Here is a 23,325-nt window from a genome sequence, read left to right on the forward strand (position 1 = left end):
CCCTAACCCTAACCCTAACGTATTGATAAATATTTGAGCATGGAGCTAATCCAGGGATGTGGAGTGAATGCAGGAAAGTGGAGTTGATTTAGAAGATCAGCCCTGTTTCTTATGTTCTTTCGTTCAGATTGAGGAAAATGGGTGAATGAAAGTCTAACTTGAGGGAAGATATTAAAAAAATGAAGTTTTGAAATTAGAATAAAGTACGTACATGCTTGACGGAGACAAAGCTCCTTTTGTAACTACGCATGAATGCATTTTTCTCTTTTGCACTCTCTCATTTTTCAATGCAATACCCTGGGAGAGACGCATAAGCTACAATCTGTGTTACCAAACTCTTGGAGCCAAAAAATTCCCCTTGTAACATTTTTCTTTCTTTGTGGTGCTTTTGGAGGGGGAGGACGGGGGAAATGACACAAAGAACCAGCTTTCTTATTCTGCGTTCTGGACTTTTCTATGAAAAGTCGTTTCCATTTAACATCCCAGCTGTAGTTACTCACTGTGAGCTCCTGCAACATTCTAGATGTTTTAGTAAGTAGGTGAAAAAGGAGGAAAGGATTGGAGTATTCAGATCTGGCTTGGGCCAAAATGGGGAGAATACTCCCGAGAGTTGAAGGGGGTAAATGCCACCAGAGTGCAGGTACTAAGGCAAACTGCAGAAGGGAGTTCCTGGATTTTGACCCAGCAATATGAAGGAACCACGATATGTGACCAAGTCAGAATGGTGTGTGTGGCTCAGGATGGGGAACTTGGAGGTTTATGGTGTTCCCATGCGCCTGCGGTCCTGGTCCTTCTGCGTGTGAGCTTAAACAGCGAATTTCAGGGGTTAGTTCACCCATGGGGCATCACGGTCAATCCTAGTCCCACCTACACACCCGAATATTTCAGCCCAGAGCCTTGACTGGCAGAGGAGAGCAGAAACTCCGGATGAATAACCCTCCCCATCCCCCTACCCTTCCCTCACCCAAGAACACAAAGCCAATTACACAGGATTACATAGCATAAACGTCTCAGAAACAGGATATTCAGCCCCACCAGTCCTGCTGGTGTTTATGCTAGACCTAAGCCTCCTCCCATCTGTCCTCATCTAAATCTATCATCATAACCCTCTATTCCCTTCCCCCTCAGATGCTTATCTAGCTTCCCTTAAATGCATCTATGATATTCACTTCAACTTCTCCCTGTGGTAACGAGTTCCACATTCTCGCCACTCCTTGGGTAAAGAAGTTTCTCCTGAATTCCCTATTGGATTTCTTGGCGACTATCTTATATTGTTGGCCTCTAGTCATGCTCTTCTCACAAGTGTGAACATTCTCTCTGTATCCACTCTCTCAAAACATTTTATAATTTTTGGGTCACCCCTTAGCCTTCATTTTTCAAGAGAAAAGAGCTGTTCAGCCTTTCTTGATACGTTGTTCTTCATTACTGGCTACCTTGGCTGAGATCGGCTACATCAGCTCCAGGACAAACAGCCCGCTTGATTGGTACCCCATCCACCACCTTAAACCTTCGCTCCCTTCACCACTGACGCACACTGGCAGCAGTGTGTACCATCTACAGGATGCACTGCAGCAACTCACCAAGGCTCCTTTGACAGCAACTCCCAAACCCGCGACCTCTCCCACCTAGAAGACAAAGGCACCAGATGCATGGGAACACCACCGCCTGCAAGTTCCCCTCCAAGCCACACACCATCCTGACTTGGAACTATATCGCCGTTCCTTCACTGCCGCTGGGTCAAAATCCTGGAACTCCCTTCCTATCAGCACTGTGTGTGTTCCTACCCCACATGGGCTGCAGCGGTTCAAGAAGGCAGCTCACCGCCACCTTCTCAAGGGCAATTAAGGATGGTCAACAAATACTGACCTTGCCAGAGGCACCCACATGCCATGAATGAATTTTTTAAAAAATGGGCACAGCTTAAGAATCAAAGCTGGGCCTTTCCCGGTTGGTTTGCTCAGTCTGGAGAGGCTTTTTACCAAACCTTTTGAGACTCCATTCTCCTGAATTGAAATTGTTGTTGCCAAATCTAGTTCGACATATTCCTGGAGTTTCATCCGTGACCTCCTACCTCTTGTGTCAGCCAATGGATAGCACTCTTGCCTCTGAGTCAGAAGTTTATGGGTCAAGTCCCATTCAACACAAAATCTAGGCTGGCACTCCAGTGCAGTACTGAGGGAGTGCTGCACTGTCAAAAAGCACTTTCAGATCTCTTGCGTTTGTGAAAGGCAGGATAATTGCAAGTCTATCTTTCTCCAACCAGCCTGCCCAATCAAACAGACCTTTTCTCCCCATCTCCAATATTTTTACAACTAAAAACATGAAAGAACAATATTGCTGACCAAAAAATGTCATTAACCCCTCTATAATTTTTCTCCTGGGTTGCACTTTGCAATGTCCGAAAGATTAATCTTTAATTCCTGGAGACTCCCAAACAATTCTGCAGGGTTCAGCAACCCAATTGAAACAGATGATGATGTTACATCGGAATTTGAAGCTGATTCAGGACTGTGCTTGGGTTTAGGAATTCTTTACAGCTCGTGTGCCAAGGGGAATGGAACATTGAAAATGCGTGCTAGGATCTGGAATGTGTTCTCTGGGCTCCATTGTGGTGTCAGCACCAAAAATAGCAACGCTTTTGCAGAATACCAAAGTCCCTGTGTGAGGTAAAGAGCCTGGGGCCTGTTTTCCTGTCTGCTGTCGTCCGACACAGACTGGGCCTCACAGGACAGGCCGATGTGTTTCTCTTGGCTGGGCTGGCTGTGAGTGGAGAATGCATTTCCTGCAAACAGAAAGGAGCCAATTACACAGGCAATCGAGGTCCCTGCAAACATTTGACTGAATAACATCAGGATCTTATATCTGGACCTGGCTTGTTTAAAACGAAATGTCCAGCATCAGGAGAACGATGAGGATTTTCATTTGCTTCTACTGATATTAATATAAAGAACTGAATAAAACAATATATCTGTGAAGGGCTCCCCTTAACGTAGAGTAATAGCTAAAGCTTACAGTGTTGATGTCCGACATATTGGTAACATTATACTGAGCGTGTTCTGGGCCTAGTGTTGTCACCTCTGGTTGGTCATATTCCTGGAAGTTTCATCACATGACCCCAACCCACCCACCTCTAACTGCCCCGCCTGGTCAAACCTATCTTCCCATTTCTCCACCCAGTTCATTTACTGACTTTTCTGCTGGGTGTTGCGTGCAGGAGGTGAATCTTCAATTCCGGGAGGCTCCAGGGCAATCCTTGGAGGGCTGGCAACTCAATCTGGGATTATTGCGGCCCATCTATGTATTACATTGATAATCTACATGCTTTACTTAAGTACATAACCAGAGGGAAGGAGATCAAACCATTAATTGTACAGCGAGCGCAGAGGAAGTGAGGGACAGAAACACTTTGTTGTTTAGTTTCTGTATTAATCTGTCTTAATAATTTTAACCGGGGCATATTAATAACTTCTGATAAAACATTCTTAATTATACCCTTGGGCTGCTGACTAACTGCTTAATCTTAGGGTTGTTACAATTTGCCTTCGACGTTCTCTTGGACTGGTCACTCAATCAGCAATCTGAACCTCTAACATGTCAAGATGTAGGCATAGTGCTCAATATCCTTCTTTCTTTTGGGCCTCCTTATCTCGAGAGACAATGGATACGCGCCTGGAGGTGGTCAGTGGTTTGTGAAGCAGCGCCTGGAGTGGCTATAAAGGCCAATTCTGGAGTGACAGGCTCTTCCACAGGTGCTGCAGAGAAATTTGTTTGTTGGGGCTGTTGCACAGTTGGCTCTCCCCTTGCGCCTCTGTCTTTTTTCCTGCCAACTACTAAGTCTCTTCGACTCGCCACAATTTAGCCCTGTCTTTATGGCTGCCTGCCAGCTCTGGCGAATGCTGGCAACTGACTCCCACGACTTGTGATCAATGTCACACGATTTCATGTCGCGTTTGCAGACGTCTTTATAACGGAGACATGGACGGCCGGTGGGTCTGATACCAGTGGCGAGCTTGCTGTACAATGTGTCTTTGGGGATCCTGCCATCTTCCATGCGGCTCACATGGCCAAGCCATCTCAAGCGCCGCTGACTCAGTAGTGTGTATAAGCTGGGGATGTTGGCCGCTTCAAGGACTTCTGTGTTGGAGATATAGTCCTGCCACCTGATGCCAAGTATTCTCCGAAGGCAGCGAAGATGGAATGAATTGAGACGTCGCTCTTGGCTGGCATACGTTGTCCAGGCCTCGCTGCCGTAGAGCAAGGTACTGAGGACACAGGCCTGATACACTCGGACTTTTGTGTTCCGTGTCAGTGCGCCATTTTCCCACACTCTCTTGGCCAGTCTGAACATAGCAGTGGAAGCCTTACCCATGCGCCTGTTGATTTCTGCATCTAGAGACAGGTTACTGGTGATAGTTGAGCCTAGGTAGGTGAACTCTTGAACCACTTCCAGAGCGTGGTCGCCAATATTGATGGATGGAGCATTTCTGACATCCTGCCCCATGATGTTCGTTTTCTTGAGGCTGATGGTTAGGCCAAATTCATTGCAGGCAGACGCAAACCTGTCGATGAGACTCTGCAGGCATTCTTCAGTGTGAGATGTTAAAGCAGCATCGTCAGCAAAGAGGAGTTCTCTGATGAGGACTTTCCGTACTTTGGACTTCGCTCTTAGACGGGCAAGGTTGAACAACCTGCCCCCTGATCTTGTGTGGAGGAAAATTCCTTCTTCAGAGGATTTGAACGCATGTGAAAGCAGCAGGGAGAAGAAAATCCCAAAAAGTGTGGGTGCGAGAACACAGCCCTGTTTCACACCACTCAGGATAGGAAAGGGCCATCCAATCATACAATAATATAACCCAGAGGTGTCGCAATAGTGTTCCCCTGAGACCTAAACACGATATTTGTCTCTTTCACACAGGCCATCATGCGCGCCTCTCCAATCGTTTCAAAAGCAGACCAGCAAAACACCCGATAAGACAAACACAGGAGCAGGAAAAGGCCATTCAGCCCCTCAAGCCCATTCCAATATGTGGTTAAGTGGCTTTATTTCAAAGCATAACAGAACAACAGTTATGATCGGACTCAATTAATTCAATCAGTACAACTTGTCTTCACCCCAAATGATACAAGATAATGGACTCAATTCACTTCACCACCCACCCACCCAAATCCCACCGAGGTTAAAATCAGAACCTATATGCCAGCAATTCTAAGTGGTTCTTCTGCTCTTATTAACCATTGGAGTGAATCTTGAGATTGAATCACTGTCTTAAATTTACTGCTCTTGAGATGACAAATATTATTGGTTTGAATGGCAAATCACAAAGCAGAGTGATTCACTTCTGATATCTGTACCTGTGGAGCTGCTCAAACTGGGCACTGGAGAGCACTGGAGGAGGGTGGCATGGTCCACTGTGTCAAAGGCTGCCACGAGGTTGAGAAGGAGGAGGAGGGATAGTTCACCTTTGTCACAGTCACTTAGGATGTCATTTGTGACTTTGATAAGAGCTGTTTCAGTACTGTAGCGGGATTGGAAACTTGACTGGAAGGGATTCAAACATGGGTTCTGGGAAAGATGGGCATGGATTTGGGAGGCAATAGTACGTTCAAGGAGTTTGGAGAGGAAAGGGAGGTTGGATTTAGGGTGGTAGTTTGCAATGACAGAGGGACCAAGGGTTGTTTTTTTTGAGGAGAGGGTGATGACAGCAGGTTTGAAGAAGAGAGAAAACCGTGTACAATATCAGCTAACATTGGGCCGAAGGGAAGTTGGATGGTCAGCGTTTTAGTGGAAATAGGGCCCGAGGGAGCAGGAGGTGGGTGTCATGGATCAGATGAGCTTGGAGAGGGCATGAGGGGAGATAGGAGAGAAACTAGAGAAAATCAAGTTCAGGGGAAGGGAGGGCACCAGTAGAAGCAGCTGATTGGATGGTATCAATCTCAGACCCATTCTCCTGCACCGATAGATTGCCTACAACCCAGAACGTTCCAAATAAATGACCGAGCTCCCTCTCCACCTCAGCTGGTAAAAGCAGTCCTGGATATGTCCCTGAGCCTTGCAGACCACGAAAGTCCCAAACTCAGTTCCGAGTTAGTCGATCTCAGACAAATCGTAAGTTCAAATCCAATCATGGCGAGTTGTGGCATTGAGTTCAATATAAACCTGAACACACTTGTAGGACTGGCACCAGGTAAAACGGCCATGAAAGATGCTGGATTGTGAGAAAAACCCAACCGCATCACTAATGTCCTTCCAAGGTAGTGAAGAACCTGGCTACCTGCTCTGGGCCTTCTTGTATTCCTGGTCCCACCCAATGTGGGGGATGCTTGAGGGTCAAAGTTCTACCTGGGTGGGAGGGCAGGAAATGAGCAAAAACAGATCGACTCAACGAAGCGTTGACTTCAATTGGAAGGAAAATCGGAGATGGTTTTGTAATGGGCAGCCCATCTGCTACCCCCCATTTCGCACACTGACGTCCCAGCTTCCACCATCCCTTACATTGGTATTCTTGCGATTGTCCTGATGAGTGCAAGATGAAAAGCTTCAAGAACAAGTCTCTATTTTCAGCAATACTCAAATGTGAGCCTATCCAAAGCTCTGCTGCACATATCCTAACTCGCACCAAGGCCAATTCATGCATCACCCCCAGCTGCTCACTGACCTACAGTGGATAATCAACGCCTCAATTCTAAAATTCTCATCCTTGTTTTCATATCCCTCCATGGCCTCGCCCCTCCCTATCTCTGTAACCTCCTCCAGCTTCACAACCCTCTGAGAGCTCTGCGCTCTGCCAATTCTGGCCTCTTGTACATCCCTGATTTTCACCGACCCACCATTGGCAGCTCTGCCTTCAGCTGGGTCCCTAAGGTCTGGAATTCCCTCCTTAAACGTCTCTGCCTCCCTACCTCTCCTTCCTTCTTTAAGACGCACCTTAAAACCTATCTCTTTGACTAAAAATTTTCATCAGCTGGCCTGATATCCCCTTATTTGGCTCGGTATCAAATTTTGTTTGATGACGCTCTTGTGAACGTTGGGATGTTTTGACTACATTAAAGGCGCTATTTAAATGCAGGCTGTGGTTGTTGCTCCCACTAAGTCACTTCAATTGCATTGCGTTGTAGAGCGGACTGGCTTAAAGAGGAAAAGGCACAGTTTATGACAGAATGACATTGCAGGAAAAGTATTTCACTGGGTTCTCATGTTTGTCAATCACATCATTTAGCTTCAAAGTCTACCAACCACCACATGAAGGCAAAAGAGTTGGGGGAGGAGTGATGAAGGAGAGTATGAAAATAAATTTTTTAAAAGATTGGAGCGTGGGAGGGTTTTTTCTGTAAAAGCACACCATGTACTTGACCGGGCAATGTTACTACCAGAGGCTTTGAGACGTGCACTGTATGATTCCCACAGCACACTAACCAAACACTGCTCCTACTAATGTGCAGAAGCCAACGACCCTTTCTTAAAGGGCGACAGACTCTCATAGAGATAGTGTGAAAGTTGGACTGGAAATTGTGGTTGTGAGATTCTAAGTGCATATTGTTTTCTTACAGTTTGTCCGTTAAAGATGCCAGGACTTGGGAATGTTCTGAGTTTGTTGGGATGGGGAATGGGGCCAACAGAAGAAACACTTCAAGTGGGAGAATCTGAGAATTCTGTTTCTGAATCCACAGTTTTCCTGATGTTCCAACATTGACAGTCAGTTTTAATTAGTGCAGCAGATAATCTGCTTTTCACTTTCATACATTAATAAGCTATTCACAGTGAAATACAATCGAATTTCTTAAATAACTTAAAAGGGCAACTTGTCCACATAATTGTCCTCAAAATTAAAACAAATGTCAAACATTCCCCCTCCCCATGAGGACAGTGCTCCTTTAATTGTATTAAATTATTTGCTTCCATTCATTGTGTATAACTGGCTTTACTTGGCAATTCAAACATTGACGGAAAGTGATTATTTACCATTTGGGCTGCAATGACTGGTTACTTCCTTCATCGTCAACAACAACTTAAGTTTAAATAGCACCTTTAACGCAGTAAAAACCTCCAAGGTGCTTCACAGAAGCGTTATCAGACAAAAAAATACCGACTGAAGCAAGGAAAACAGCATTAATACAGGGATCTGATGAAGGGTCACTGACCTGAAACGTTAACTCTGCTTCTCTCTCCACAAATGCTGTCAGACCTGCCGGGTATTTCCAGCATTTCTTGTTTTTATTTCAGATTTCCAGCGTCTGCAGTATTTTGCTTTTATTATATTAATACAAGGACTTATGCTAAACATTTGAAGGGCATTGGATTGGCCCCAGCTGGAGTAGCCTGTTTATTTCTGGATACCACACTTTTGGAAGGCTGTCGAGGCCTTAGACAGAGTGCAGTAAAGATTTACTGGAATGGAACCTGGAATGAGGGACTTCAGTTGTGTGGAGAGACTAAAGAATTTGGAGTTATTCTCCTTAGAGTAGAGAAAGTTAAGAGGAGACTTGATGCAGGTGTTGAAAATCAAGAACAATTTTGATCGAGTAAATAAGTAGAAACTGTTTCAGTGACAGAAGGGATGGATTGAAGGTGATTGGTGAAAGTGTCAGAGGCGACATGAGGAAACATTTTTTAACACAGCGAGTTGTTGTGATCTGGAATGCGCTGCCTGAAAGGGAGGTGGAAGCAGATTGAATCGTAACTTTCAAAAAGGGAACTGGATAAATCCTCAAAGGATAAAAATTTACGGGGCTTTGGGGAAAAAGCAGGGGAGTGGAATTAATTGGATAGCTCGACAAAAGGGGCAGCAGAGTGGCGCAGTGGTTAGCACCGCAGCCTCACAGCTCCAGGGACCCAGGTTCGATTCTGGGTACTGCCTGTGCGGAGTTTGCAAGTTCCCCCTGTGACCGCGTGGGTTTTCGCCGGGTGCTCCGGTTTCCTCCCACCGCCAAAGACTTGCAGGTGATAGGTAAATTAGCCGTTGTAAATTGCCCCTAGTGTAGGTAGGTGGTCGGGAATATGGGATTACTGTCGGGTTAGTATAAATGGGTGGTTGTTGGTCGGCACAGACTCGGTGGGCCGAAGGGCCTGTTTCAGTGCTGTATCTATAAATAAAAAGACAGCACAGGCGAATGGCCTCCTTCTGCACTGTATAATCCTATGATGAGGCCTAGTGACCAAAAGCTTGGTCGAAGAGGCAGGTTTTAACATCAACAATTTGCATTTATGTAGTGCCTATAACGTAGTAAGACCTCTCAAGGCACTTCAGTAGGCTGATTATCAAACAAAATTTGACACCGAGCCACATAAGGAGGTATTAGGACAGGTGGACAAAAGTTTGGTCAGAGGTACGTTTTAAGGAGCATCTTGAAGAAGGAGAGAGAGGTGAAGAGGCGGAGAGGTTTAAGGAGCAAATTCCAGAGGTGACAGTCTCGACAGTTGAAGGTATGGCTGCCGATAGTAGAACGAAGAAAGTCAGGGTGCCCGAAAGGAACGTGGATATCTCGGAGGGTTGTAGTGCGGGAGGAGGTTGGAGAGACTGTGGTGGGATTTGAACGTGAGGGGGAGAATTTTGAAATGGAGGCATCGCTGTACAGGAAACAAATGTAGGTCAGTGAGCAACACAGTGATGGGTGATGGATCTTGGTGCGAGATCAGCTATGGGTAAGGGAATTTTTCACGAGCTCATGGAGGCTGGAAGACAGGATGCCAGCCAGGAGAGCATGGATCTAGCATAACAACATCTTCAGATAGCAACTGGCTTCCAAATGTCAAGTCACCAACTCTATACCATCTGGCAGCAGAGGTTAACCAGGTAGCATCAGCAGTGCTCAAGGTCTGCCCACGGTGTCATCAGTCATAGGATCAGCAGTCGGCCTTTCAGTCTCTCGAGCCTGTTCCAGCATTCAATAAGATCATGGCTGATCTGATCGCAGTTTCGTTTCCCACCTTGGATCTGTAAACCATTAATACCGAATGAAAAATCTCTCACTTTTGACATTTTCAATTGACCTCCAGCCTTAACAGCTTTTTGGGGGACAGTGTTCCAGATTTCCACTACCTTTTGTATGGAGAAGTGCATCCTGATATCACCCCTGAACGGCCTGGCTCTAATTTTAAGATTATGCCTCCTTGTTCTAGATTTTCCACCTCCAGAAGAAATAGTTTCTCTTTATCTACCCTATCAACTCCTTTAACCATCTTAGAAACCTCAATTAATTAATCTTCAGTACTCTACAAGGCTTGTCTATGCAACGTGCCCTCATAGTTTACCCTTTTAGCCCCAGTATTATTCTGGTGAACCAAGTACTTGTTGATGCAAACACTAGTACAATCAACGCTGTGGCACAAAATTGTCAGCTCTGATTATTTTCTTAATTTCCTTAACCATTTTTCACCTTAAACACTGAAGTAACAAGAGATTGTGTCTGGACGAAGGCTAGGTGACAGGCGCAGAAGGACAAAAATGTGCGCAATTCTTCAAAGACTGTTAATAATTAATAAGAACATTGTACTTTGAAATATCTTTTAACCCAATTAGTTATCCGTCAGACTGCAAGGCCAGTGGCCTTGTGGCAGGAGAGTTGTTTGTACACTTTTATCAGGACTTGTAAACTCTGGCAAAGTCCCCTGGAATTTGTGAATCTGGAAGATATTGCGAAAATGATGTTAACTATTTTAACTGATTGTGGTCAGCAGGCTTTCTTTTTTGATATTGCAAACTTAGCCACCCCACTCCCACCCCAGTTTTATTTATTCTTTCTCATATTATGAATCATTTAATTGTTTATTAGGAAATGGTGGTTTTGTAAATACTCTGGGTATGAACTTCTGTTCATTCATTTGTATAGTTGTATTTGTTTTCACTTTTGCTAACAGTCATGACTATCTAGGGACAAGCAAATTTTAACCCCTCTCCCGTCAGCACCGGTCATGCCTCCTCCCCCCGCAATCCCCTCCCCAACCCCCCTCCAAACACTTCAAGTTTCAGCCAGCTGTATCCTGATTTTCAGAGTTCCACACCCAAATTGTTTTTCCATCCAGGGCAAAGCAGCCCACTCATTTGGCACCTCATCCACCACCTTAAATACTCACTCCCTCCACCACCGGCGCACAGTGGCTGCTGTGTGTATCATTTACAAGATGCACCGCAGCAACTTGCCAAGCCTCCTTCGATGGCACGTTCCAAACCCACCTAGAAGCACAAGGGCAGCAGGCTTATGGGAACACCAACACCTGCAAGTTCCCCTCCAACTCACACACCATCCTGACTCGGAACTATGTCACCATTCCTTCATCGTCGCTGGGTGAAAATCCTGGAACTCCCTCCCTAAAGGCACGATTGGTGTACCTACCCCACAAGGACTACAACAGTTCAACAACGCAGCTCATCACGAGCTACTCAAAGGCAATGAGGGATGGGCAATAAATGTTGGCCTTGCCAGTGATGCCCACAACCCATGAATGAACAAAAAAAAAATGATCTTATAAAAGTTATATAAGCATATAAGGCAATCTGCCTTAACAACCAACCTGGTAGTGCATTCCACATCCTTACTGCTCTCTTGACTCTCTGTTCTAAATCTCTTACCCTTAATCTTGTATCCATGGCCCCTCATGCGTGACCCCTGAATTACTGGAAATGGTCTGCTCCAACTAATTTGCTCAATAATCAGTTGTTTGAATGATAAAAAGAACCAGTTCTTCAACCCTTTCTTTGTCTTTCCTCAATACACAAATTTACTCCTATGGCAAATATTGACAGTAAATCATTTTTTTATTCACTAAGTCAGGAGGAGGAAGGGTTGTGTTGCTGTATTGATGCCTGGGTAGGCTCATGCTTTAAGCATCAGCTGTGGTTCAGTGATTGGCCCTTCTGTCTCTGAGTCAGAAAGCTCTGAGTTCAAGTGCCACTTCAGAGACTGAGTTAAGTAGTCTAGGCTGACACTCCAGTGCTGTGCGGACGGAGGGTCTCTCTATCTTGGAAGATTCAATGAACAGACACCCGCCCCCACCTCGACGTCTGCTCTCTCTCTCAGATGTAAAAGATCCTCATGGTGTTATTACAAGGAAGAGCAGGGGAGTTCTCCCCGGTGTCCTGGCCAATATTTATCCTTCAATCGACATCACCAAAAAAACAGATTATCTGCTCATTTTCGCCTTGCTGTTGGAGCTTACTGTGCGCAAATGGGCTACTGTGTTTCCTACATTAAAACAGTGACCACACTTCAAAAACACTGCATTAGCTTTAAAACTCTTTGGAATGTCCTGAGGTTGTGAAAGATACCATATTTTTTTTATAAAAGCCATGAAATCGTTCTTGTCAGCCAAGTCTGGGTTTCTGTTCGCTCATCTATAATGCTTGAAGCCAAATAAATATGTCTGACACACTTTGAAGTTTTGAGAGTAATTTCTTTCACCAGCCTAACCTCTGTCCAGTGTGCTCTTGACTCACATTTTGGGAAATGTGGTAAGTGTTTGCACTAGTAGGAGTAATATGGTAATTTCCAATGTAAGGTTGAAAATATGTTCCACATGGTTCAGGATTTTGTCAGGAAGTGGGTTCCCAGGAATGCCATTGCACTGACCACAGTCTGAAAGGCTCTTTGTCAGACTTCAGATCCCAAAGTCAACAAGAAAACAACAAAAAACATTCCAGCAGACTCCTTTCAAATATATATATATAAAAAAAACCCCAGCTTCTCCTGCAATAGGCGGGCAACAAAGTAGAAAGAAAGAAAATATTTGCATTTCTCCTTTCAGGATGTCCCAAAACACTTTACAGCCAATTAAGTTTCTTTCGATGTGTAGTCATTGTTACAATGTATGGAACACAGCATCCAATTTGCACACAGCAAGCTCCCACAATCAGCAATGTGATAATGATAATCTGGTTTTTTTTTAAGTGATGTTGATTGAGGGATAAATATGGGCCAGGACTTCCCTACTGCTCTTCGAAATAGCGCCGTGGGATCTTTTACATCCACCTGAGAAGGCAGACAGGGCCTCGGTTTAACGTCTCCCCTGAAAGACAGCATCACTGAGTGCGGCACTCCCTCAGTAACGCACTGAACTGTCAGCCTAAATCTTTGCACTCAGGAGTGGGATTTGAACCCACAACCTTTTGACTTAGAGGTCAGAGTGCTACCACAGCTGAAGGAACAACACAACCGGGGCCTACAAGAAAAGAATGATTCCTGTAATCTGCCTGTGAAAATAGCTCCATTTAACGCATTGCTTCACCTTTCTTTAGTGCACCTATTTGTGTCCAGAGATACCCTCTACTACCCCTTGTGGCAAAAACATATCTACCATATACTCTTCTTCAGCAAGGGGATGGGCAGGGGAAGTCTATTGTCATTGGTAGTTGTCCTTCTACTAGCCAGAAGTTGCTGGCTTGTCAGATAGAAGTACTGGGCCAAGGAGAGTTGTGACACAGGTCAGCCGTAATCTAACTGAACGAGGGAGCAGGCTCAAGGGGTTGAACGGCCTACCCGCTATTTCTAACGTTCCCAAGGCACAGAGTAACTTGACATTGGGTGTTAGGGGGTGGTAAAACATGGCTTCTTTCCCACGGTTGGTGAGCATTTTCAATTTCTGCCAGACTTTTTTTTTAAGCCATCAACTTCCTCTACATGGAAACCTGCTGCGGCTGAACCAGACTGTTTGCAACCTTGGTTTTGGATGTGACCCTGAGGTGAGCTTGCAAACACATATCCGCGCCATCACTAATACAACCTATTTTCCATCACCATACCATTGCCCGACTCTGCCCCACCTCACCTCACCCATTGCTGAAACACTCATTGTTACCTCCAGAGTTGACTATTCTAAGGCACTCCTGGCTGGCCTCCCACGTTCTACCGTCTGTAAACCTGATGTCACTCAAAACTCTGCTGCCTGCATTCTAACACGCACCAAGTCCCATTTACCCATCACCCCTATGCTCGCTGACCTACGTCGGTTCCCAGTTAAGTAACGCCACGATTTTAATACGCTCATCCTTGTTTTCAAAGCCACAGCTTTGTCCTTCCCTATCTCTGTTATCTCCTCCAGCCCCACAACCCTCCAAGATATCTGCGCTCCACTAATTCTGCCTTATTGAGAATCCCCAATTTTAATTGCTCCACCATTGGTGGCCATCCCTTCCGCTGCCCGAGTACTAAGCTCTGGAATTCTTTCCCTAAACCTCTCCGCCCCTCTACCTCATTTTCCTCCTTTAAGACACTCCTTAAAACCTACCTCTCTGACCAAGCTTTTGGTATCTGACTTGATATCTCCCAATGTGGTTTGGTGTCATGTTTCGTTTTATAATGCTCCTGTGAAGCCCCTTCAGATGGTTTATTAAGTTAAAGGCGCTATATAAATACAAGTAATTGTTGTTGAAGGATCGGGAAGAAAGGTGAGTGTTGAGCAATTCCCACAGCCTAGCAGAGAAGGGGTTAAGTATGAAGTTTTCCTGCTGTGTGACTCCTGCCCAGTAAGTAAACGTGTGCACAGTAGGGGATGACAACGTAATGCGCAAACATATTCAAATTCAGTTGGATCCTGGAATAAGATTGTCGAATTTTACAAAGGAAGATGTGCAGCCTCATTAGCTTCCACTGACAGCTGCAATAGTGAGGTAGAGATGTGGTGATGGGGAGAGATTACACAGGAGTCAGAGCACCCAAGGCCATAGGGATTATGGCTGGAGGAAGTTGCAGAGGTAGGAGGGGGTTAGGCCACAGAGGGTGGAGAGCCTGCAATGGACAGCGAGAGCTGGGTGAGTGAGAGGTAGGTAGATTCTTGTTAAGCAAGGGGACGAAAGATTATCGGCGGTAGGCGGAAATGTGGAGTTGAGGTTACAATCAGATCAGCCATGATCCTATTGAATGGCGCAGCAGGTTCGAGGGGCGAGAGGCTTACACCTGCTTCTAATTCGTATGTCTGTATGTGAAATAGTGTCGGGTATGATGCAGGTGAACACTTTGGGGTCTGCGAAGAACGGAGATTCAGAGGCCAGTGAATGAGGTACTGGAACTCCCATCTGCCTCTCCATGTCTCTCCTCACCTGTAAAAATCTATTCAAAGCCTGTCTTTTAACCAAACTTAATGACAAACCCTCCTAATCTCTACCTCAGCTCAGCATCCATGGCCCTATCTATTTCCATTGTGAAATGCCTTTGGGACATTTTGTACGTTAAAGGCACTATCAAAATGTAGGCTGGTGTCATTGATGTCCTCCATTATGAGTCTTGACTCTGAACCTAGGTTTCTCAAACTTTAAATAAATCTGCAGGAAATATAATTACCATGACAAGCCAACATTATTTACACACTGTGAGGTTGCATAATGGCCTTTTACTATTGATGCCAGATTCTTCGCTGCTGGGGAGGGGAGTGGAAAGCTTGCGTAAGTGTTATATGCCGGAACCCCTTTGAGATTTCATGGCAAGAAAGGGTTTAATTCTACCACATGAATGATCACTTTCTGCTGCACAATTTCGCAGATCCCTACACACTGAGTGTGCCAGAAAATGCATCGCTTAAATGTATAAAATTGAACCCGGCTTTGTCTGCCTGTCACTCCAGAATTGGCCTTTATAGCCACTCCAGGCGCTGCTTCACAAACCACTGACCACCTCCAGGCGCGTATCCATTGTCTCTCGAGATAAGGAGGCCCAAAAGAAAAGAAGAAGAACCCGGCTTTGGTTTGAAGTTTAATATTCTGTTTGCAGAAACCACCAAAAATGAGATGGGTTTAAATAATCCTTGTGGCTTTTTGATGGATAATGAGTGAGTAAACATTTTCAAACGAATTCATTCTCGATGTGGGTGTTGCGTACAAGGCCAGCATTTTGCCCGCCCTAGTTCCACATGAGAATTTCACTTGGCCACTTCAGTCTGTAGTTAAGAGTCAACCACATCGGTATGGGACTGGAGTCACGTACAGGTCCAGATCAAGTAAGAGCAGTACTAGCTGAGTTTTTATGAGAATCTGACAGTTTATGGTCACTTTCACTGACGCCAGCTTTTACTATCAGATTTTTGTTTTAAACTGAATTCAAATATCTCAAACTGCAATGGTGGGATTATGAACCTACATTCTCTGGATTACTAATCAATTAACATAGCCACTACACCACCGTACACGCCCATTCAATTTTCTTCCTGCGTTCTCGCATTTTACCCGTTAAGAAGTAGATTGAGATTGTTCCAGATTTGCTTCACATAAACTCGTTGCTAGGATAGAGGGCTTTCATTCCATCAGTCTGGGCTGCGATGGAACCCTAATCCCAAAGGTGAAAGTTCAGTTTGCTAATCCCAAAGGTGAAAGGTCAATTTGCTAAAGAATACTGGTCAGTACATTGTCTGATTTTTGACTCATTTTATCCGACCTGAGTTTATGACCATGCTAACAGATTAAGCAATAACTGATGACTGTTACATTTGTTTGTGTCTCTGACGTGTTGCTAGTCTAACAAAACAGAAAAAGTCAGGCATTACCCATAGACGTTGCTTTCTGTTAAGTTGAATATTTGCCGTGTTTGATCCCATTGACTGTCAGGAAAACCTCAGTCTGTGCATTCTCCTGCTTTCCTCCCCACATCCCGAAGTGTTCTCCTCATTTTATCCACCTCGGAATAATGGAAGGCTGAGTGCCCCACCCTGAGATTTAAACCCAAGGCTTACCGGGTCAAGACCAATGCTCAATAAATGAGCTATGTGACCAAAGTACTGAGTGGACCACTGACTCCTTATTGTGGAATGCCAAAGGGAAAAAGCAAAACTGGGGATGGACATCTTAATTTAGATTCATTTGAATTTAGCTGGGCCCTTTAAGGCTGAAGTGATGAATGGACAATTCATCCAGTTTAACAGCATTATCAAACCTTGGCTCTTTTCTGGGTTTCCATATTGTCACTGGAAAAACCTCTAAGTGTAGTTCAAGTCGAGGCTCTTTCTTTCAAAGGTGTATATTTATTTTGGTGGGGAAAGATTTCTGGGCCTGTCACTACATGCAAACTCTGACATCAACCTGTATCCTCCTGACCAAATAGAAAGAAAGACTGCCATTTATATAGTGCCTTGAACAACATATGAACATTCCAAAGCACTTCACAGCCAATTAAACGCTTTTGTAGTGTGGCCACATTGGCTGTTTGTTAAGCAGTGCCTGAATTATTAATTCTTATCCTCGTTTTCAAATCTCTCCACATTCTCGTCCCTCCCTCTGTCTGCAACCTTCTCCAGCCCTACAATCCTTCGATATATCTACACTCCTCCAATTCTGGCCTCTTATGCACCCCTGATTTTAATCGGTCGGCTGTTGGCGACCATTTCTTCAGCTGCCTAGGCCCTAAACTCTGGAATTTCCTCCCTAAACCTCTCCGCCTCTCTACCTCTCTTACCTTTAAAAAGTTACTGAAGACCTACCTCTTTGGCCAAGCTTTCGGGTCATCTGCCCTAAACTCTCCTTGCGTAGCTCGGTGTCAACTTTTGATTGACAACGCTCCGGTGAAGTAACGTTTTACTCCGTTTAAAGGTAAATGCAAACTGTTGCTGTTGTAATATAGGAACCACAGCAGTCAGTTTGCACACAGCAAGATCCCACGAACAGCAACGCAATAATGGCCAGATAATCTGTTTTTAGTGATGTCAGTTGTGAGATAAATATTGGCCAGAACACCGGGGAGAACGCCTCTGCTCATCTTCGAAATAGTGCCAAGGAATCCTTTACGTGTATTACCTCAGCACTGCGCCAGGGTGTCCTGAGCAATCTTTTTTTTTTGTTATTATTATACAGCCTAGAATGGGTTTCAAAACGAATTTGCCGCCTATTGTAGTTGGAGCTTCGTCAGCTGAAATTCAAGTTTTGCACCGGTAAAATCAAACCCATTGGACCTTCATTTGAGCATCTGGGGCACTCTGAACCATAGACCAACGTGGAAGGAACTAAGCATGATGGTGGGGCTGGTTTCACTTTCTGTATTCAGTGGACCATAGGTTTTCCAGGTAGGAGAATTGAAAGTTTGCATTTGAAAATGTTATATTGCTTGTTTCTTAATATATTGTGAGTAGGGTGGGGAACTAAATCTCTTTTGCTCATGTATCGTCCCGTTTTTAATCTAAACTTCCTTTACACCCTTATAATAGCCCGTTCAATTTTACTCCCACTGTCAGGCAGGTTAGGTTAAAATCAGGACAGCAAAACAAGAAGACAAAGGGTTAACTTAAAAAGAAGGGCATTCTACGAGGACTGCACCATTTGAGTAAGGATGGTGGAGGCTCTTATTAAATGGCCTGCATTCTGACAGGATATATAAACAGGTCTCTAATTACAATGTGGCCTGAACGGGATGAAGTCACTTTCATGATGAATAAAGTTGATTCTAAAGGCACCCATTACATCTTTAAAAAAAGGCAAGAAAGCAAATACAAAAAAACACAATTTGCAGTACCCTTTGCAACCCAAGAAGGAAATTGCATTTAGATGGCACCAAAACCATTTCATCGCCAATGAATGTCACGGAGACACAGCAGCTAATTTGTGCACAGCAAGCTCTCAAAAATAGCAATGAGATAAACGATCAGATAATCTGTTTATCGGTGATGATGGTTGAGAGAGAAATGTTGGCCAGGATACTGGAAGAACTTCAAATAGTGGCCGTGGGAACCTTTTACATCCACCTGAGAGGGCAGACGGGGGCCTCGGGTTAACGTCTCATCCGAAAGATGATAACTGCCACTGTACAGCACTGACGTGTAAGCCCCAGGCTGTACACTCAAGATTCTCAAGTGGTGCTTAAACCCACAACTTTATGGCTTCAAGGCGTGAGTGTTACCGCTAAGTCAGTTGACACCTTTGCAACCAAACTGAGAGCAGAAAGTGCCCTTCCCCCATGACACATGTAAGGAATGAAACTGACTCGGTCAATGTTACTTATCTGATGAGCCGAGCACGTTCTTGCCAGTAATCCGATATAGTGTGAATGACCAATAGCTACATTCAGCAAACACCCATTAACTCACAATGAGCCATAACCTACTGAGCATTTTTGGGATGCAATAATATCCAATCCTCAAAGAGAATGAATCAAAGAGGCCCAGTAAGGCTTAACACAAATGAACATAGTGCAGCTCCCAGCTAGTTCAGAAACTGTCTTTCAGACTGTTGACACGAGTATGTGCGGGGGTCTCTGACTGGTTGCCTATACGTTCTTATTAAGGACACATCTCCAAACTGATATTAACATAGGAGCAGGAATAGGCCATTCAGCCCATCAAGCCTGCTCCGCCATTCAATACAATCATGGCTGATCACTTCATGCCTTTTTCCCACACTATCCCCATATCCCTTTATGTCATTGGTATTTAGAAATCTGTCAATCTCTACTTCAAACATACTCAATGACTGAGCTTCATTTATATACAATATTTAACATTTACTGATGTAATTAAATAGCTTGATTACAGTATGGAGCATGACCATGTCATGTCTATCAGTTTGATAGAAGTTTTCAATGATGGGTGTGCCTTGCAGGGAGGTATTGAGTATATCATTGATCTAAATATGAAAATCCATCCATTTCATTCTTGCATTCATTTTCTTAGTGGTTCCATAATTTTTGGGGGAAGTGCTTGTAGATGATCTGATGGGATGATCATCGTCCAATTCTACTAATCCCAGTTCTGCACCAAACATTTAAGCAAGGTAACATCCATAAATGTCCAGACTATAGAGTTGATTTTGATATTCCCACTCCCAGCTGGGAAGCCAGGCTTGCAGGGAGAGCAGGGTCAAGGACAAGCTGCATGGTCATAGTCCTAACTCTCAGACCCGCCCTCCCTGTGAACTGTGCTCCTAAATGGAAGCACGGGATAATGGAAGCACCCATTGCATCATTAAAAGTTGTCTTAGGGAGTCAGGATTACTAACTTGAAGTCATAAGCTCCAAAATCCAGCCTGGAGTGAACTTCTAAGGCAGTGGGGGGGAATTTTATGTTGGTGCCAATCTGGCACTTAACTGGACAGCGGCGGGCCTTCCATAGGATTTAGGACCCCGTCACCGGAAGTCTTGGCCTTGCAGAGCTGCTGGCCAATCAGAGGCCGGCAGCTGCAGCACCACCTCGGAGGCAGTGGCTGCTGCTGTAGCGACCAGACATCGAGGAGTGGTGTTGGAACCAGGCTTAAGGTAGGTCATGGGGGGAGGGGTCTTGCAGGGTGGGGTCTGCGGGGCAGGGAGGGAGGGAAGGGGGTTCGGCAGCAAGGGCAGGGGAGTGATAGTCGAGGGTTCTCCCTGCCTCCAAACCTGCCACGGGGGAGAGCATAAAATTCCACCTAGTGTGTCTGAAGATTGTGACCTTGCCTGCAGGCCTGTGCGACCAACCGCTACAAGGTGAACAACCCTTGTTGATTGACCCTCCAAGTTTTAATTTTGTTGAGTTTCCGACCTTGGGCTCTGTGCTGGGGTGGGTGGGATGGGATGGCTGAGGATTGCAGCGGCAATGGCCCACCACGAAGCCCAATGTCGGGATTGCTGAGCTCGATCTTCCGGGCAGTGGCGAGGCTCTGTGGCGGCACCACCGCCACTCAGCAATGGGACCCGATTTTAAATATTTGAAACGTGAAAGCATTTACCTACAATTCCCCGCGATCTTACCGGCTGTCCGGGATCCTCCACTCACGTGCCTTCACTTTCCCGTCCAGGGAAAGCTGCCGATACTGAGTTGGGGATGGGGGGGAAGCTTAGGATTTTTCGTGAAGTTGGGAGGGGGTGGGAAACGGGGTCAACCCTGCATTTCTAGTGTAGGGGGAGGGGGGAAGGGGTGACCTCTGCACTCTGTACAGTTGTTGGTGGGGAGAAGTCAAATCTTCAATGTGTTTTGGGTGGGGGAAGACAGGCAGCCATTAATCTTCATTGTATTGGGGGGGGAACGGTTCAGAAATTTATTTATAGTGTAGTGGGCAGGGGCGGGGTGGTGTATGGGGTTCATCTCTGAAGTTTCTGTGCAGAGTCCGCTGCCGCCACATGATTGACGGGGGAATGGCCCGCCCTGCGTATTAAAATGAGCCGCAGCGTGCTAGATCGCAGCAGCATGGCGGTAAGTGGTCCGTGTGTGTGGGCCACCATTGTTTTCGCCCGCTGCCTTTTTACTTTCATCCCTTGTGTAGGTAGTGTTATATAATCTCTTTCGAGATTAATACAAACAAATTGAGGGGCAGGCATAGAGTTTGAAAGTGGAGCTTTCGTGGAGACTTGCTGTTGCTTCAGCTTACACATGCTCACTGACTGAGCAAGAGAACTGAATCACATGATATTGCATCACTTCCTGTGATGACATACCTATTAGCATAAACATATATTTAAATGATTATTTTTTAACATGCTAACAAATACACTATCACGACAGATAACTTGCTCCTGCCAGACATCCCCACTGAAAGCCTGGCCAAAAAGGTACATCCTCCTTTGTCTTAACAGTGTCCTAAATAGAGGTCTTTATGAAGGGATTTGATTGGATAGGCATAGATAGGATGTTTCCACTTGTTCGGGCAACCAAAATTATGGGCTATAGTGAAGGTCCGCTTCTCGGCCTTTTGGCTAAGATCAAGTGTAGTATCTGTTCTTATCAGTGCTTATTTGATTGAGAAGAGACCGTGATCATTGCCTTTTGATCCTGGGGAAGCTTTGAGTAAAATGGTTATAACCAATTTTCGAGCTTCGGGCCAGGGAGTGCGCAACACCGTTCGGGTGGTCGTGAAGGACAAGGAAGGAGATGCACCGGTCGATCGCAGCTTCTTCATCAAGAAAATTCTCTTCGATTGCTGCGGATTTCAAGCGACGGACGTCTTCTGCCTGCAGGATTTCCCCAGCAGTGGATACTTCGACGTGACGTTCTGGAACGTGGCGGGATGCATCAAGTTCCTGAAGGCGTTCAAGGAGAAAGGGGACCGGGCGCCGCTGTCGATCCTCACAGCGGAGCCGCTCTTCACGCTTCCGTCACAACGGGACCGGGTGGTGACGATTCACCTCTACAACCCCCATGTTCCGGTGGTGGATGTACTCACCTTTCTCGCCAGGTACGTCGAGGTGGCCGGCAGCAGCACTGATGTCAAGGACCCCTTTGGGATTTGGACCAGCAAGCGGCAGGTCAAGGTGACCTTGAAGGTAGATCCCAGTGGAGCCATCATCCACCCTCCCTCCAGCTTCGCTATCGGGGGAAGTCGAGGCTTCTTGGTCTACGCTGGGCAGCCCAGAATTTGCCGCACTTGTGGCAAATCTGGTCACATGGCAACCAACTACAGCACGGTTGTTTGCAAGAACTGCAAGGAGGAAGGCCATCAGACCAAGGACTGTAAGCAGACTAAGTGTTGCAACTTGTGTGGTGCGGCAGGCCATCTCTACAAAACCTGCCCCAAACGCTGCCTCAGTTATGCTCAGGCAGCAAGGTCCAAGGATAGGCCGGGAGAAGGTTCGATGAAGGAGTCCAGTGTTCGAAAGGAGACCAGCAACCTTCTCCGCAGTGAGGAACTTCAACCTGAGAAGGAAGGGGAGGCAGCTGAAACCAGCGACCCAGCACCTACCCAGCGCCCGGAAACCCCTCCTCCACAGACAGAATCAATGGAGGAGGAGGCAGCAGATGGACAAACAGGTCAGTGGCAAGTGGTCCAGAGGAAAACCACAAAGAAAAAACATCCAAAAGCGGAACAGAGCACCACCCAAACCAGTGGCAAGAGGAGGCTATCTTCTGAATCAGACTGCAACAACTCCTCTTCACTGGACGGGGAAATGCTGGAACGACAGCCCCTTCAAAAGAGGCGGCAGAACTCCAAGATGGATGATAAAGCATCCCAGCCCCCACGCACTGGAAGCTGTGATGGGCCCGGTGTGCCCCAACCCCAATGCGCCACACGTAACGGCGTGGCCAACGCATCTCAGCTTCGGGACATCGGGAGCAAAGACGCGTCTGGCGCACCTCAGCTCCGGGAAGCCGGGAGCAGTGATGTTTTCGAGGAGGAACAGATGGAAGCAGCTGAGGACAACCCAATCCTCTCTGCCTACAAGACCCCCCCGATGTCACCCGAGCGGAACAAACACTGCATGAAAAAGCAGGAGGGGTTTCTGAGCCCAACCAACGTGAAACTGCTTGCGCACACGATGGGTATGCAGGAACATCCCGAAGGACTGGGACTAGCGAGGACAAATGGTATGGGAAGCAACAACTAATTTTTAGTAAAAAAATGGGTGTAAGAATTGCTTCCATTAATGTGCGGAGCATTAAATCTACTACGCGATGTGTTTCAACCTTGGATTACCTTGCCAAGGTCAAAGCTGACCTACTGTTTCTGCAGGAGTGTGGAA

At 45.8% G+C, this 23,325-nt stretch overlaps 1 long non-coding RNA gene and 1 pseudogene across 1 annotated transcript; one reads left to right on the forward strand and one right to left on the reverse strand.

Annotated features, from left to right (window-relative positions):
* Positions 1–1,034: 1,034 nt before the first annotated feature.
* On the reverse strand, positions 1,035–10,421 carry LOC137353640 (uncharacterized). Its single transcript, XR_010969866.1, has 3 exons — positions 10,375–10,421; positions 8,140–9,932; positions 1,035–2,782 (listed from the first exon to the last, which is right to left on the reverse strand). It is a non-coding gene; the product is annotated as an uncharacterized lncRNA (long non-coding RNA).
* Positions 10,422–21,544: 11,123 nt separating this feature from the next.
* On the forward strand, positions 21,545–21,712 carry LOC137354736 (U2 spliceosomal RNA; annotated as a pseudogene).
* Positions 21,713–23,325: the final 1,613 nt, after the last annotated feature.

This window comes from Heterodontus francisci, chromosome 41 (assembly GCF_036365525.1).
Source record: "Heterodontus francisci isolate sHetFra1 chromosome 41, sHetFra1.hap1, whole genome shotgun sequence".
Taxonomy (NCBI): domain Eukaryota; kingdom Metazoa; phylum Chordata; class Chondrichthyes; order Heterodontiformes; family Heterodontidae; genus Heterodontus; species Heterodontus francisci.